Source organism: Vicugna pacos, chromosome 26, assembly GCF_048564905.1.
Source record: "Vicugna pacos chromosome 26, VicPac4, whole genome shotgun sequence".
NCBI lineage: Eukaryota > Metazoa > Chordata > Mammalia > Artiodactyla > Camelidae > Vicugna > Vicugna pacos.
This window is the reverse complement of record NC_133012.1, coordinates 20933365-20949396: the sequence shown is the minus strand read 5'-3', so window position 1 is coordinate 20949396 and position 16032 is coordinate 20933365. Positions and strand designations below refer to the sequence as shown.

The 16032-nt window shown below is 52.3% G+C and overlaps 1 non-coding gene across 1 annotated transcript; it reads left to right on the top strand.

The window, feature by feature from the left end:
* Positions 1-134, top strand: LOC116285703 (U4 spliceosomal RNA). The gene has a single exon (XR_004195384.1). It is a non-coding gene; the product is annotated as a U4 spliceosomal RNA (small nuclear RNA).
* The last annotated feature ends 15898 nt before the right edge of the window (positions 135-16032 follow it).

Genomic DNA, 16032 nt, shown 5'->3' with positions numbered 1-16032 from the left:
AGCTTTGCGCAGTGGCAGTATCGTAGCCAATGAGGCTTATCCGAGGCGCGATTATTGCTAATTGAAATCTCCCTTTCTCTTCTAGGTGATTCTGAGCGAGGAAGTCCCCCAATTTTTCACTTCGCTATATTGAGAAGAAAGAAAGAAGGCTTTGTAAGGATATATCTCCATGTCTTCCTCTTCTCCCTTCTTGTTCCTAAGCTCATCTTTTTCTCTGTGTGAGAAACATGAACACTTTTGGTGAAATAGATTTGTACTATCTGTGAAACTGCGCCTGGCATCCTGACATTTGCACCACTTGCTCGCTGTCGACCTCTGGACAAAATGACAAAACTGAACAGAGTCTGTCTCTGGGCACTTCATGTCCCTCTGCACCACCTCCCTGACATCCGCTCTTCACTTTTGTCATCCTCCACGTGCCCCACAGCCCCTCCTGACCTTCAGATAGGTAGCCCTGGTGTCGACCACTTGCATTTACAAGAGTCAAACGCACAGCAGCTCCAGTCAAACAATTATTTCAACAAGGGAATGTAACGTAGAGAATTGGTCACACAGGCCCTGGAGAGCTGAAAGGGGGAAAAAGGCGCTGGACACCGATGCACAAGAGAATCGTAACAGGAAGCAGATGCAACTCCCAGCGCAGGGGTAACGTGGGAAGGGCTGGGTTGATCCAAAGCTAGAACCTTGGGGACAGCCTGGCCTCACAGAGCTGGGACCCAGACCCCAAGCTGGGGTGATGCCCGGATGCTGCTGGCTGGGACCTCTAAGGCTGGTTCTGGGAGGACAGACAGATGCCAGCAGCCGGGACCAATTGCTGCTGCTGCCCCAGGACAGGACGAGGGACCACTGTTGGAACAGCAATGACAGGAACAGTGAACAAGCAAGGAAGAGGAATCCCCTCCCCTCCTCCTTCCCCTCTCCTGCTCCCAGGGGGCCCTTCTGGCTGAACTAACAGGAGTCAGCCTGCAAAAGAGAAACGCCACTTGCAGAGTCCCAGCCCCACCAGCCCAGAGCTGAGAACAGGAGACCGGGTTTGGGGGTGAGGTAAATGTCAGAAGCATTCACTGCATTTGCAACAGCTCTCGATTCTAATATTTGGCATCCTCTACCAGACAGCAGAGCCCTTCCTGCCAGAAGCTTGCCAAACACCATCGCACAAAAAGATATTTCACAGGAAACATGCATTTCAAATCAAATCTACAGACTGAGGTCAGTGCAAAATGCCATTGTCTTTAGATGTCCTCTGTGAGCACCCAGCTCGTTCCGGTGTGAGGAACGGGGCGGCAGAGGCTTAGAAAGGGCAGAGAAGTCGCCGTCTCCAGAGACCAGGCTCCCTCTGCGGGGCTGACGGCTACACCCAAGATGCCGGCATCATTCGTCCTTCAGTCACCGCCAGCTGGTTCTGCAAATGCCCTGGGTCCCCAGGGCCTCCCATCTACGTTTGTTCCCAACGCCGCCACCACCTTCTCCTCCTCCTCCTTCTCTTCACTAATCACTCATTTTGTGGGAACTCCAGGCCCTTCTCCCCAGGACCCTGAGGCAGAAACTGGGCCAGCGCTCCCCCTAGTGGCGGTCAACGGAAAGCCTAAAACGACCTGCCTGGAGAAAAGATCACAGTGAACATTTACTCAGCACTTAACGCGGGGAGCCTAATAAAGAGTCCTAAGCTCTTTATTTTCCTTATCCCATTTAATCCTCACGACGGCCCTCTAAAGGAAGTGCTTTCATCAGTTCCAATTTACAGATGGAGGCACTGAGGCTGGGTAACGACCAAGGACACACAGATCTTCTGACTTGGGGGAAATAATAAGCAAATGGCTTCGGGCTCTGTCCCAGCACCACACCTGAGTCTCCCAAGTCACCTGAGTCCCTCAACTTTGCTGGCAAAGAAGTGACACTATTGAGAGCTCAACCTGGCCTGGGCTGCTGGGCTCCAAGTGCCAGATCTGGGTTCCAAGCCTATGACATTTAAATCCTTAATCACTGACATGAAAGAGAACTTTACTTCTTCCCTTAAAATAAGAACTGGCTTTTTTTTTTTCTTCCCGTTCTCCAAGGTGACCACGATGGGAATCCACATTCAGTGGCTAGTGAGACCATTACGCCTGGGACCCAACACAGCAAAATCGCACTTTGTGTGCCGAGTGTCCCCCTTGCTTTCCTATTTCTCGATCTGGTGTTCCCTCCCTTCTACCTTGATGATTCATAGTTTAAGCTCACACACGTGATTTAGAGAGAGGCGTGGAGACACCTGTGGTTTAACTCCGGCTCCCGGGCAAGCGCCCCGGGGACCAGGTCCTGTGCCTCCCGCCGCAGCACCGCCAGCATCCCGTGAGTTCAGGAGCGGGGGCAGCGGGAGCAGCCTGGGCCTGGGGGGACTCGGTCAGGAGGGAGCGAGAGACACGGACGGACTCCAGGCACAGGAGCCGGAGGCTGCTAGAAAGGCGAGCATCAGAGTCAAGCCGACGAGACCCCGCCTGCTGCGGGAGGACCGGCCGCCTTACCTGGTTCCTCCGCCTCCCTGGTGGCTTCTCTCTCCTGCAGCTGCGCGGATACTCACAGCCGCTGCTTCCGCCTGTCTTGGGGGAGACGATATTAATAACGGTAATTGTGGGCCCTTCTCTTCCCAGGCACTTATTACCAGTGCTGTGCGAGTGCTTATTATTAATAATAATAATTTAGTGCAGACTTCACTGCTTTAGTGTAACAGTGAGCACCTAGATTCTAATTATCTGTCTTATTTTAATATTTATGGAATTAATCAAACTTTTTAATGGAAAACCCCACAATGAAATTACCGAGAGCATGCTTCAATGAAGACAGACACTGCGTGCTGGGGGAGAAGACAGTGCGACCTTATTAACATCACTGGGAACCAGCTCCGACATGCGGGCTGCCCCGGAGTCAGGCAGGCAGGCAGGCAGGCAGCCCCGAGCCCCAAGGCAGGGCTGCGGCCGCCCAGGGGGCGTCCCATCTGTGGGCCTCTGGAAAGGGATCTCCACCGACCCGGCTCATGGGATGGGCTGACCTGCTTCCCGAGGCCAAAATGTCCACTCAGGTGGCCCCGCTGGCCAAGCCTGCTCTTGACTCCCCAGCCGCAAAGCCAGGTTCAAGACCCACCTGAAGATGATGGAAGCTGCTGCCTTTAGTAGGGCTCTGCAGACTTCCAGCCGTCTTGGGGTCTTCCCTGGTGCCGGCAAGCTCTGAAATGCCATCGCTAGCATTATCGCACACGTGGAGGGCAGCCACCTGGGCTGAGGGGGCCAGCTGATGGCCATGAAGACCGTCTAAGACTCGGCAGGTCACGGCCTTGGCCAGAGGGGAGGGTTACGTGCCCACATTAAACGTATTGGCTGCCATTCACTAAGGGACTACACCTGGGGGTGCTGTGCGAGATGACTTCCGTGCATCCTTTCACTACAGCTCCTCTCTCTGAGGCTGCGCCCCTCCAGCTACACCCTCCCCCCCCCCCCCGACCGCTTGCACGCTGTCGCACTCCTGGAATCGTGGGGCCTGATTTTCCCTGACTCTGCCCACCCTGCTCCTGACACCTTCAGGAAACAGCCAGAGCTGAGCAGTCAGGTGAGGCCCACGTGTGGAGTTTGAGGAGTCCTGTGGCCCAGGCTGCACCCCACCCACACGTCACATCCCCGGGGAACCAGGCGGCATTAACAGTTCACTGAGAAGTGAAATGAGAGCGTCTGTATAAAGCGTCTGAACGCCTCCACTGTGCCGACGGCATTCCACCGGGGTTCTCAGTTCCGGCTTTTCGCTGGGGAACTTTTAAAAATACCCATGTCGGGGCCCAGCCTCCAGAGATTCTGTGTAACTGGTCTGAGAATTGGCGTGTACGTGTTAAAGCTTCCCAGTTGATTGTAGGGTGTCCTCTAGGGGGCGATGTTCTGGCTTCGAATGAAAAGCTATTGTCTTGAGAATTGACAGGGGGTGCGGAGGTGAAATGGGTGAGGGGGTCAAAAGGTACAAACTTCCAGTTGTAAAGTAAGTAAGTCCTGAAGACGTAATGTGCAGCCTGATGACTACTGCTAAGAAGACTGTATCGTAGATATAACACGTTGGTAAAAGAGTGGACTGTACAAGTTCTCATTACAAGAAAAAAAAGAGCAGAACTGTGCGTGGTGATGGATGCTAACTGAACTCGTGATCATTTTACCATATGTACATGTATCAAATCATTATGTTATACACCTAAAACTTACACAATGTTATATATCAATTAAAACAAAGAAAAACAAATCAAAATTTTAAAAACAAGAAATTTACCCTGAGAAGTGAATGTTCTTCCCACCGTTGTCACCCTATTGTCCTTCTACGTGAGCTCAAAGGTCACCTTCTGAGAGGGGCCCTCCCTGAGCCCCATCCCAGATCCAGCAGCATCCCCATCCCCATTCATTGCCACTGGGTCCAGTTTTCTTGCCCTCATAGAATATGTCACCACACTGGGCTGAATAGCGTCCCCCTGCCCCCGTGTGAAAGTCACGTCCGCCCAGAACCTGTGACTATGACCTTATTTGGAAAGAGGGTCTTTGCAGATGTCATCAAGTTAAGAAGACATCGTACTGGATGAGGGTGGGCCCCACTCCAGTGACTGGAGTCCTTATAAGGAGAGGGGAGTTTGGACCCAGAGACACACAGGGGATAAGGCCGAGTGAAGACGAGGCGGAATCGGAGGGACGCGTGTACCGGCCAAGGAATGCCAAGGATCGCAGGCAGCTAGCAAAAGCTGAAGAGGCAAGGAAGGGCCCTTCCCTGGAATCTGCGGAGAAAGCAGGGCTCCGCTGACACCCCCAGAACTCCGGGACAGCAACCCCCACTTGTCTGAGGCTGCCCAGGGTGTGGCTCTCTGCTGCTAACACAGTCCCCACGTGAACAGACGGGTTTATTCCGCTGCCCAGTCGGCACGTCCACGCCATGATGTCCGTGTACCTCACCACTCTGGCCTCAACACCTAAAATAGCACCTGGAGCCTCGTAGGCCCTCAAAACCTTTGCTTGAGTGGAGAAATAATGAAATAACTAAAAGGCATCGATCTGCCTCTAAGGTCGGAAGGGTGACGGTCCAGACTGCGCGGAGCACAAAGGGAAGTGCCTTTAACTGAGCCCGTGCTACAGGGGGATCGTTGTTCTGGGTGCTTCGCGGGGACGCTTAGCCTCTTTACGAGCCTGTGAAGCACAGGCTATGATTCCCCTCTTTTTATAATGAGGTGACTACACTCAGAGTTGAAGTCAGCTGCCCAGGGGCGGACATCACAGAAGTGGTCAAGAGGAACCGACCCCAGGGTCACGTGATGTGAGAAACTCCCTGTTGGGCCCTGGGCCACTCAGCTGCCACCCTGGATGCACCCCCCAGGGCAGGGGGAGCCAGCCAGCCCCTCACTCAGGAAGGCTGTGAACCTTGCCCTTGACAAACAATAGATTCTCCAAATTCCTCTTCTCTCAAGGCTTTTTCTCAATCTCCCTTCCAATCACTCCTGGAATTAGAGCTGGAGAACTCATTTATCAAAGGCCCTGGAGGCATCTGAAAGATCATCTAAAGAGGACAAGTCCAAATTAGAAATGTTTATCTTGTTTCAGATGACTTGGCATTTCAGCTCTCCCTAGAAAGGACTTTCTGTGGGATAGGGAAGTGGGCAGAACTGACCCACACGGATGTCCCAGGGAGGGGGCGGGGGTGCCACAGAGTAACCAGGCTTTTTTTTTTTAATTTTGGAAAAGTTGGGGGAAGTCATAACCCCGGTGAAGCAGGTAAATCTGATTCTGGCAGATTCTTTTGCAAGGATCTTAGGAACTGGGGAGAATCTGGTCTCACCGAGCCGAGCCCCGGAACCCAAGTCATCTCTGTCTGAAAATTACTGACAAGGACCTGCTGGTCCTCCTTTATGACGCTCCTAAATCGAGTGTTCTGTGACTTACCTTCACCATAATGCTCAATTATCCTGCCATCTTTCTCCTCTTCTCTGCTGGAATCTAGTTTTAACTAATTGTCAGTAACAAGTCAATCATCCCCTGTTTGTTTTCCCTTCAAAACATGTTCATCACCTGAGCCATGTTAGTCATAAGTGACAGTTATCAACTGAAATCACTGGGGATACCAGTGGTCCCAGTGGTCACGGCAATGTCGCTCCTCCCCATCGCGTCTCCAGCCCTTGTCCTCTCGCGCGGCTACCCCTGACCAGGGCTCAGGGACCAACCCCATCCACTTCTTTTGTCCTTTAATCAAGTAAGGACTGAGGGAAGGAGCAAGGGAAGAGAAGAGAAGAGAATTCCCTCTGCTCACTTACTAGGGGCTGGAGAGTGGGGGAACTGGGGAGACGGGGTTTAGGGGCATAAATATGCAACCAGTAGACAAATAGGACTCCGAGATCTAATGCCCCATGGAGAGGTTACAGGCAGCAATACTATATCACAAACTTCAAACTTGCTGAGAGAGTAAATCTTAATTGTTCTCCCCACGAAAAAGAAATGATAGTTACGTGATGTGACAGAGATGTTCGCTAATGCCAGGGTGCTAGGCTGGCAATCACACTGTAGTGTGCAAATGTATCAAGCCGCACGTTGCACACCTTACACTTACACGGTGTTATATGTCAATTATATCTCGATTATATCTCACTGAAGAAAAGAATCAAGAAGGAAAAGGGAAGTGTGGGGAGGGGGGAAAAATAAAGACCAGCCAAATGAGACCCAGCAAAGGCTATTCATTCTGAGCTTGCTACAACAAGGCGGGTGAGCCACTGTCACTTGAGTTTGGGCACAAACTCAAAGGCAGGTGGAAGCGGGGAAGCTTCCTAGTGGAGGAAAGGGAAGACTTCAGCTGTGCCCTGATCAGAGGCGCTGGCCTGCGGAAGCTGTAGATGGGTTAACAAGAAGCAGTGCATCCCACGTGATGGGTTAGGGGTGCATATTTGGCTTCCTCGGGTCGGTCCTGAGCTGGAGGCTGGGACAAAGATCAAGGCAGTGGGTAGTTATTAATCAAGGCCTGGCTGTTTGGGGCCGGCCGGTATAGGGGCTGTTGTTTGGCTTCCTGGACAGTTACTGCAAGTCAGACTTACAGCAGGCTGGCTTCCTGGGCTGGCTATTGGAGACGGTGGGTTGGTTGGCTGGGTAGTTGCTGCAGGTCAGAGTTCTATACATGGTCTGGCTCTTACTCACACTGTATCTCAGTCAAAGACCTCCACGCAGTGGCCTCCTTACGGGGCTGGTGGGGAGCGCTGGTTCCTTTTCAGGGATCTTGAAGACAGCTGGCTCCCCCTCCCACCCCACCTGAGGATCCATGCACTGGCGGGAGTCCTTTGTTTCCGCTCCCTCCCTCCCTGCCTCTGTGTGACATGAGGCCTTCCCGCCTGTCACCCCCAGTGCCAATGGGTTTGCCCTGACCCATCGGACGCCTGTTTGGGGATGATCTGTGGACCAGCAGCACTGCTTGCCTCTTTTTGGTATCTTTTTACCCTCGTACGGTAAGTTCATGAACAAAAAAGTATCACTTTCAGTTTGAGCCTGGCTGTCTGACCTGACCACCTTGACACCTGGTAAGTAGCTCCTTAACCATTTCCTGATCAGAGGATGAGTTACTGTCCTTCTGAAAACCCTTTCCTGGCTTCCCGCTGTCCTCGGGGAGAGTACTGGCTTCAGGACGGCAGGAACAAAGCATCGCCCAGTGGGTGGCTTAGAACAAGAGGATTGGGGCGGTGCAACTACAGGCCAAGGGTTGTCAAAGATGGCAGCAAGCCACCAGCAGCTGGCAAGAAGCTGGCAAGAACTCCCGGACAGAGGGCGCGCAGCCCCGTCCACACCTTGATTTCGGACTTCTAGACCGCGGAACTGTGACACAGTCAATTTCTGTTGATTTAAGTCAATAATAATAGTAACAACAATAACAGTATCCTGGAAGTCTTCCTAGGGAAACGCCAGAACTGACAGAAGGGGACGATCTCTCTTTCCCCTTTATGAGGACACAGCTGAGTAAAGGAGACACAGGTCATTTTTTTTTCCATCAGATTATTCCATTGCTCCAAATTAAAAAAATTTTTTTTTATTTTGGGGTGAGGTAATTAGGTTTTTTTTTTTTTAACAGACGTACTGAGGATTGAACCCATAAGCACACACTCTACCACTGAGCTATATCCACCACTTCGCCATTGCTCCAAATTTTTGACAAATGTCTCTGCCTCAGAGGGTGCTACCGGGGCTGGGGACAGACACCCTGGTCCGCCCTGGGCGCTGAGGACACACCACATCTGTTTGCAACATCCCATGGAGCCATGTCCTTCATCTCTGCCACCTTTAAGCCAAAGAGAAGAAACCCAGACTGTGCTACTGAGCACAGAGGGGTGAGTGTGTCCTGCCCTCGCTGCCCTTCGGCCCCGTCTTCCTTCCCCAGAGCAGCCGTGTTCACAGAGAACCTCCCTCCGCAGGGAAAGTCACTCCGGTCAGGCTCTCTGCCACAGTGTCTGCGTGATGAGGGCGCATTTCAGAGGTAATTAAAATATTGTGTTGAACGTGAGGACTTCTGCTGGGCCACCGAGGAGAAGCTGTAAGTGGGTCCTCGGAAAGCTTCTGTCACTTGAGCGGCAGGCTGCAGTGACAGGGAGCAGGCGCCCAAGGGCAGGGGTGGCCCGCAGATTTCTCATCTCTGCCCACTCTCCTTGAAGGAGAGCCTGGCTTCTCACAGCCCCATGCACCTTTCCAGATGGAAGTGCCACTGGGCTCCTTGGTGCTTCCCCCGCTGCCCCCAATTCCTTTGCTGTGTCCTGACCCCCAGTACCTCAGCATGAGACCTTACAGGACACACAGGGTCTCACAGAGGCAGTCAAGTTAAAATGAGGTCCTTAGGGCGGGCTCTCGTCCAGTATGACTGTGTCCTTATAAGAGGAGGAAGTTTAGACACAGAGATGGGCAGAGGAGGAAGGAGATGTGAAGAGATACGGGGAGAGGATGCTCATGGGTCAGCCGAAGAGAAAAGCCTGGAACAGGGCTTTCTGTCACAGCCCTCGGGGGCATTCAACACCACCCACACCCTGGTGTGCTCACTTGCAGCCTCCAGGGCTGTGAGACAATGTTTCTGCTGTTTAAACCGCCCAGTCTGTGCTGCTTTGTTACAGTAGCCTGTGGACGAGGACTGTCTCTTGCCACATCAGTAAACGAAGGATGTTGTGGTCAACAAGCCGTCAGCCACCGCAGTCACCTGCTCCCCGCCCCCTGCCCCCCAACCCCCGGGGGGCCCCCTGGAGGGGTTCAGGATGGAGGAAAACAGGGCACTGGCTCTGATAGAAAAGATGTAGGAATAATTTCAGTAAGCCCAGACTCCTGCATCTTCTTACACATAGAAAAACACTAAAGGGGGAGAATATAGCTCAAGTGGTAGAGCGTATGCTCAGCACACAAGGGTCCGGGGTTCAATCCCCAGCACCTCCTCAAAAAAAACCAAAAAACAAATAAATAAATCTAATCACCTCCCCCCCCCACCAACACAGACACACACACAAAAGAAAGAACAGCACTAAATTCATTAACTTGAGATGTCTGGCTTACTTTGATGAGCAGTAATCTTTTGATGTTCCCACCACCTGTGTTGTTGTTTTTTGTTTGTTTATTTGTTTATTTGTTTGCATAAACGCCTATATAAACTGACTCTTTACTTACCGCTTCAAAACAGTCCCTCAGAGCTGTCTGAGAGCCTGTCTCCCAGGCTTAAGTCTTAGGTTTGTCCGCCAGATAAGACGTAATTCTCAACTTTGAGGTTGTGTGATTTCTGGCAGGCTCATATAGGAAGTCATCCTTGCTTTTCAGGAACCATCCCCATGGCTTGCACTCCACTAAAATTTCAGGCCAAGACCATATTCACTGGCTGTTCTTCACACACACACACACACACACACACACACACACACACACACACACACGAGTCCAATAATAACAACAGCAGAGGATGGAGAGAAGGGGCCGTGAGTGAGGATGCTTCAAAAGCGCTGAATCCCGCAGTAGCCAGGCATCAGCCGGACCTCTGCTGAGCTCTCCTCAGCGAAGCAACAGGAGCGAGCCAGGGCATCCAACCTTCCTGCTCCCCAAGTCAGAGCCTTTGTAAAAGCAGCATCAGGTTATTCTAATCTGAATAGTTCACGTGCTGAAACCAAAGGGGTTAAAAAAAAAAGTTTGAAATTCCCAAGGAATTATCCTGTCGGCACAGGAGATTTACCCACTGCAATTTTATTTATATTCCAGCATTCAATAAACATTTCTGTCCCACAAATTCATGAGAAGCAGCTTCTCCCTGAAATATGCAGACGCTAATGCATTTTCTGCCCCGCCAGCCAGTGTTTTGGGAAAGCAAGCCCAGTCTTTGACAGGTAGGAAATTTGCATTTCCATTAGCGTGGTCTTTGTCAATTGTGAGTCATCAAAGCCCCAGAAGAACAGGGTTGCGGGGAAAGCACTGTATTCTAAAAAGGAGATTTTATTGCGTGGCTCCCCGGAAGGTACCAAAGGAGATAAAGGCTGCCAAACCGACCGGGCGGCTGAGAAACTCACAATAAGGGAAAAACTTATTAACGCACACGCCTGTCGCCGGGCAACCAGAGGGGAGGCGAGTCTGAATGTGACTTTACTAGTTTGCGACTTACTATGTTTAACATTAAAATACTAACACTCTTCGAGGGTGATAAGGGGTATGTGGCACTGCCAGCCCAGGACAGCCGTTTCTCGCTCCTGCTCCATTAGTGGCTATGATCTTCTCATTTAAAATCGCTCCTGCCCGACCGCAGCGGCTCCGGCAGGGCGGTGGGGGGGGGGGGGGAGGGCGGTGATTTGTGTGTGTGATTTGTTTTACTCTTTCTTTTGGGAAAGTCAAGACGCCCAAGAAAAATAAAAGCTCCCGAATCCCCGGCAGCAGGAAGAATGATGCCATGGTGCTGCTTCATTTGTTATCTTATTTGCCCTTCAAACTCGGTCCCCGAACACGCACACAGTTAAATAATTCAGCTGCTGCATTAAGTACTGGAAAGGAGCAGGCGGGGGAAAGATATTAGCAGCCTTGGGCCGGGAAGAGACGTGTTTCCTAAGAAGCAAGAGACTCCTCCAAAAGGACATCTTGGCCTTTCCAGGACTCTCCCAAGGCAGAGTGAAGCCTCCTTGTTTTAGAGATGAAGGAAGGGAGAGGCCAGAGGTAAGTGACAAGCGCAGTTATTAGCGGTGAGCAGGGTCTGAGGCCCCACTTCCCTTGGTTCCTGGTACAGGGTTTGTCCTGTGGATCTGCTGCTTCTTCCGGACACTCCCTCCTGCATTCATTGCTCAGATAATTATTGAATGACTACTCCGCCTGGTACTGAGGATGCAAAGCAAATGGAAAGGGGCCACATCCGCGCTCTCAGGGGAAGGCCCTCCATCTCAGTGATGGAGGCAGATGATAAATGAGGAAGCCAGCAAGTATACATGTCAGTGTCATTAGTGCAGGGTGCCATCAAGAGAGCAAAAGGACCCCGCGGAAGAGCAGGGCAGGGGCTGGTTTGGAACTGGGGCTGACAGGAAGCTCTCTGGGGAGGTTAGCAGAGGAATGGAAGAGGACAAAGAACATTCTAGACAGTGCGAACGCCAAGTCCCTCAGGCCCTCTCCAGCTAATTATTTCTGCAGCAGTTTCTCCGATCGCTAGTGGAGGCAGAGCAGGAAGCCAGATCCTGAGCTCACGGATGGGAGTTTAGTTTTATTCCAGTTGCAGTGGGAAACCAGCGCAAGATTTTAGGCAAGAAACAACATGATCTGATTTGTATTGTGCAAAGCTCCTACAGGCAGTGAGGATGGCGTCCAGCAGAGCGAAAGTGGAGAGAGATCATTGTGAGATTGTTGCAGCCAGGCTGCTGGGGTCTTGACGGGGCCCCCGGATAGCTACTCCTCTTTCTTGCCTGTTTTGAATTGTTTAATAAGAAACAGTGTAGCAGCAGATGGAGGCTAAACTATCATCCTTAATGTGGAAAGAGTAGAAGAGCCCAGAAATCTTCCTAACATCGATCCCCGCCGTCCCCCTCAATGGGTCAGCACCCCAGCCCACGGAGGGGAAGAGCTGGCGGCCCTGAGAGCATCAGCAGAGAGTACCAGCTCCTTGCCCACCGCGCTCCTAAGAGGAAGAAGAGGAAGCTGAGCAGAACACAGCCAGTCCTCGCTTCCCAGAGCTGCTAATCAGTCAGGGCTGCAGGCCGGGAGTCAAGGGCAGAGAGGGGCCAGGAGGAAGGGGTACCCGAGCCTCCTTAACTGGAAGGACACACCACTCGCGGAAGAGAGACACTCTGCCAGCCCAGGAGAGTAAGAGTGAGGTGTCGGTGCTAGAGCTGGAGAGCATCTCAGGAGAACATCTGATCCTGTGCGAACTCAAAAGTATTTATTGCCAGACACCGTGTGGGCCAGTCGAGGCCCCTGCAGCTTCAGCGTCCCCAGGAGATGGTTAGTAATGAAAACGCTGGCAGTCGTTGGAGTCCTTCCCCACACTTGCCTCCCTGAGCAGGAATGAAGCTCCCCTCAGCCTCTTCCAGAAGGAGCTCCTGTTTCTCGGGCGCCTGAGAATAAGCCTCTGTCTTACGGGCATCTTAACGTTTCTCTTTTACACGTTAAACAACTTCCAGCTCCTCTGTAACCTCTGCTCATTTCTGCTTTTGATTTGCTGCAGTTTGACTTTATGGCTCTTAAAATTCAGAGAGCAAAGCACAGCGCGAAGTCCTGTCACCGAGCCTGCCCTCCACGGTGTCTGCGCGGCCCGGACGGCTGGCTGTGACCCCGCGTGGCCCCCTGTTCCTCGCGGCCATACGCGCGCTCCCTGTCAGTGCCGGCGCGGTGCTGGCCGTCACACTCTGCTTCTGAGACCCACTAATCCCCAAGGTTTTGTAGGCTGCGCTGTCCCCTACCTGGATGTGCATAAAATAGCTTGTATTCAGCCCTTAAAAGCGTGTTATCCATGTTACTACTGAGAGACACTTATTATTCATCAAACATCTGTCTAACTTAACTAGGGTGCGTTGGCTTATCCGCCTGTCTCTGGAACTTGGCCAGTTTGCAGACATTTGCAGGAGTGTGAGGAGGGGGCCTCACTGCCTCCTCCAGCCTCACAACGGGCCCTGGACGCAGCTCTTCTGGGCCTCAGGGGAGCAACGGGCCAGCCAGCGCCCTTCTCCCCTGCTCTGCTCTGAGCCTGTTTCCCGAACTAGAGATTCTGGGGACATTTCCAAAGCACTGCCAATCATGATGAGTAAACGCTTCCCGGAAGTGGGCTGGGGGATGAAGGCCAACTCCAAGGTCCCCTGACCTGTCCCCTGGCCCTTCAGCCTGTAACCCCCACCTCAGGCGCCCTCAGGCCATGCAGTTTCTTTGTTGATCTCTAAGGCCTGCTTGCTCACTGAATGCTGCTGGAGTTCAAGGCAAGCCAAGGCCCTTCCTCCTCCTTTCAACCCATTTCATCTTTCTTCCAGTCAACGTTCTGTCTTCCTCAACCAGATTGCTCCTCTGGCCTGGCTCTGTCCAGTGGAACTTGCTGTGATGCTGAAAATGTTCTATATCTGCACTGTTTAAAATGGTAACAAGATACCCTTGGAATATGTGCTTATCAAGACTGAAGAACTGAATTTTACATTTTATTTAATTTCAGTTAATTTAAATAGCCACATGAATGAACTAAATTACAAGATCGCTGAAAAAATGGACACGTGCTCACCATCTCGCATGTTGCCTGGCAAACACGGGGTCTCAGGAATGAATGAATGAATGAATGAGCACGTGGAGCCAGGCCTTCTCTGATGCTGCTGCCTCTGCTCTCCCCACCACTGTGCTGCCGCCTCCTCTCCCGCCTCCTTCCCGTCCCCCTCCCTCTCCTCATCACCCCACACGTGCAGTTGTCTGTTAAATGTTTCTCTCGCTCTTCCCTTCTCGGGGCTGTGGAAACGCTGTGTTGTGGGTTAAACTGCTCCCCAACCCCACCAAACTCACATGTTGAAGTCCTAACCCACCTCCAAACGCGACCTTGGTTGGAAATAGGGTCCTTACAGGTCTAATGAGTTAAGCTGAGATACGGTCATGCTGGGAGGAAGGTGGGCCACTAATCCAATGTGACTGCTGCCCCGATAGAAGGGGGAAATTTAAACAGACGCACACATAGGGGAATGCCAGGCAGAGAGGGGAGGGTATAGCTCAGTGGTGGGCTGCATGCTTAGCAAGCATGAGATCCTGGGTTCAATCCCCAGTACCTCCATCAAAATACATTAACTTAATTACCTTCCTCCCTCAAAATAAAATAAAATAAAAAGAAAAAAGAAAAACAAAAACAAAAAGAAAGAAAGCATTAAAAAAAAAAAGATGAAGGCAGAGCCTGGGGTGAAGTTTCCGCAAGCCAGGGAACGCAGCGATGGCCAGCAAACCACCCGAAGTCGGGGGGCGAGGCGGGTGGGGGATGAGAAACTCAACCTGCTGACCCCGTGAGGCGATTCACCCCTGTCGTTTGAGCTCCAGCCCCGCCCGCGGCACTTTATTACCGCAGCCTAGGAGACGAATGGACCAATTCCCACTCACTTTTTCACTGTAAGGGGATGAATTGGGACAGAAAGAAGCCTCATGTCCTCGAGAGGCCTTTAGGCGGAGGAGTCTATTGGATGGAGCTGGTGTGTCTTCCAGGATGCTTTGCTGTCAAATTTTCCATCCCAGTTTTCCTTATGGGTTCGCACTTTGCAAGCTCCACTATTCCATTGTGTTTTAGAGCAGAGAACCCAGATACAATATTAATAGTCATTATCAAAAGCATTAGCAGACCCCTATTCCAGCATGCTAGAGGCTCACAGAGCGCAGTAAAAAGCCATGGTCCTTATTTTCTAGAACACTGAGTCCAAGGCCAGCACGTTGATACTATGACGCCATTTATTTTAATTTGCTAACTAACCCATCCAAGGAATTATTGAGCAGCTACTCTGCATTGTGTGCTGTGAGATATTTAGTCAAAGCCTTGAAAATTAGCGAAGAGAGTGACGTAACAGGAAGCACAATGTACTATTTCATTGTGGGACCTGACTGTCTGCTGGGGGCACTGGGTAAAGAGCCACGTGCCAGCACCTCACAGTGACTAACCAAGGGCGGGGAGGGGCAGGAGAGCCTGCCCTCCATCTCTGTCCCCTCCCTCTGGCTCTCTCCCACCACAGCCTGTCGCTGCTGCCACCTTAGGACACTGCTCTCCTGCAACTCGGCGGCCAAATGGAGAAAAATGCATCTTCTCGGCTAAAAGCTTGCCTCCTCACCAGGCCCCCGTGCCGACAACCGTGTTCTGGCAGAGTGCGGCCCCGACTGCCACAGGCAGGTGAGTGCAGCCCCCAGGAGTTGAGGGGGGAGTTCTCAGCCTCTCCCTCATCCAAAAGGCAGCCGCTCCCGCAAACCCCAAATTAAAACAGGTGCCTGCTGCGCGCCATCTGACAGCCTTTATAAGACAAAACAGCAAAAGCCACTGCCGGCTTGTGACCGGGAGACCTTCCGTTCAAATGCACGACTCCCAGGCGTCCTCCCGGCCCCTCCCGCCGGCCCTCAGCTGGCCCCAGGAACCCACGTCCTTGACCGACAGCTCGGGCGGGCGACCTCCCCGGCGGTGGCTGGCCACCTGGTCAGCTCTCCGCTGCCTTCTCGACAAGGCCTGGGCACTCTTGTCTTTTCGGTGAGAACCAGCCCCACCTGTGGGATTTTCCCTGGTCTCTGTGAAGCGCAAAGGAAGGAAATGTCAAGCCAGGAGTATTTAAAATGAAAGCCCAGAAGCTTGACCTCCTCTTGGGAAAGCGCTCTCCTCCTGGGACTGGCTTTGCTGTGCCAAGTTCAGAAGAGAAAAGCAAAGGCGAGAACAGAAGCCCAGGGTCCTGCAGGCGGCTGGCGGGGCAGGCGGCCAATGGGGCAGGGCTGGGGCCGGGCCGTCCTCTCCACGGGGCCGCGCCTGGTGGCTCAATGAGACAGGACCCAAGAAGGAAGCGAAGAGCTGTAGCTGCTGTCACCACCAAGAGCTCCCTGATGTCAG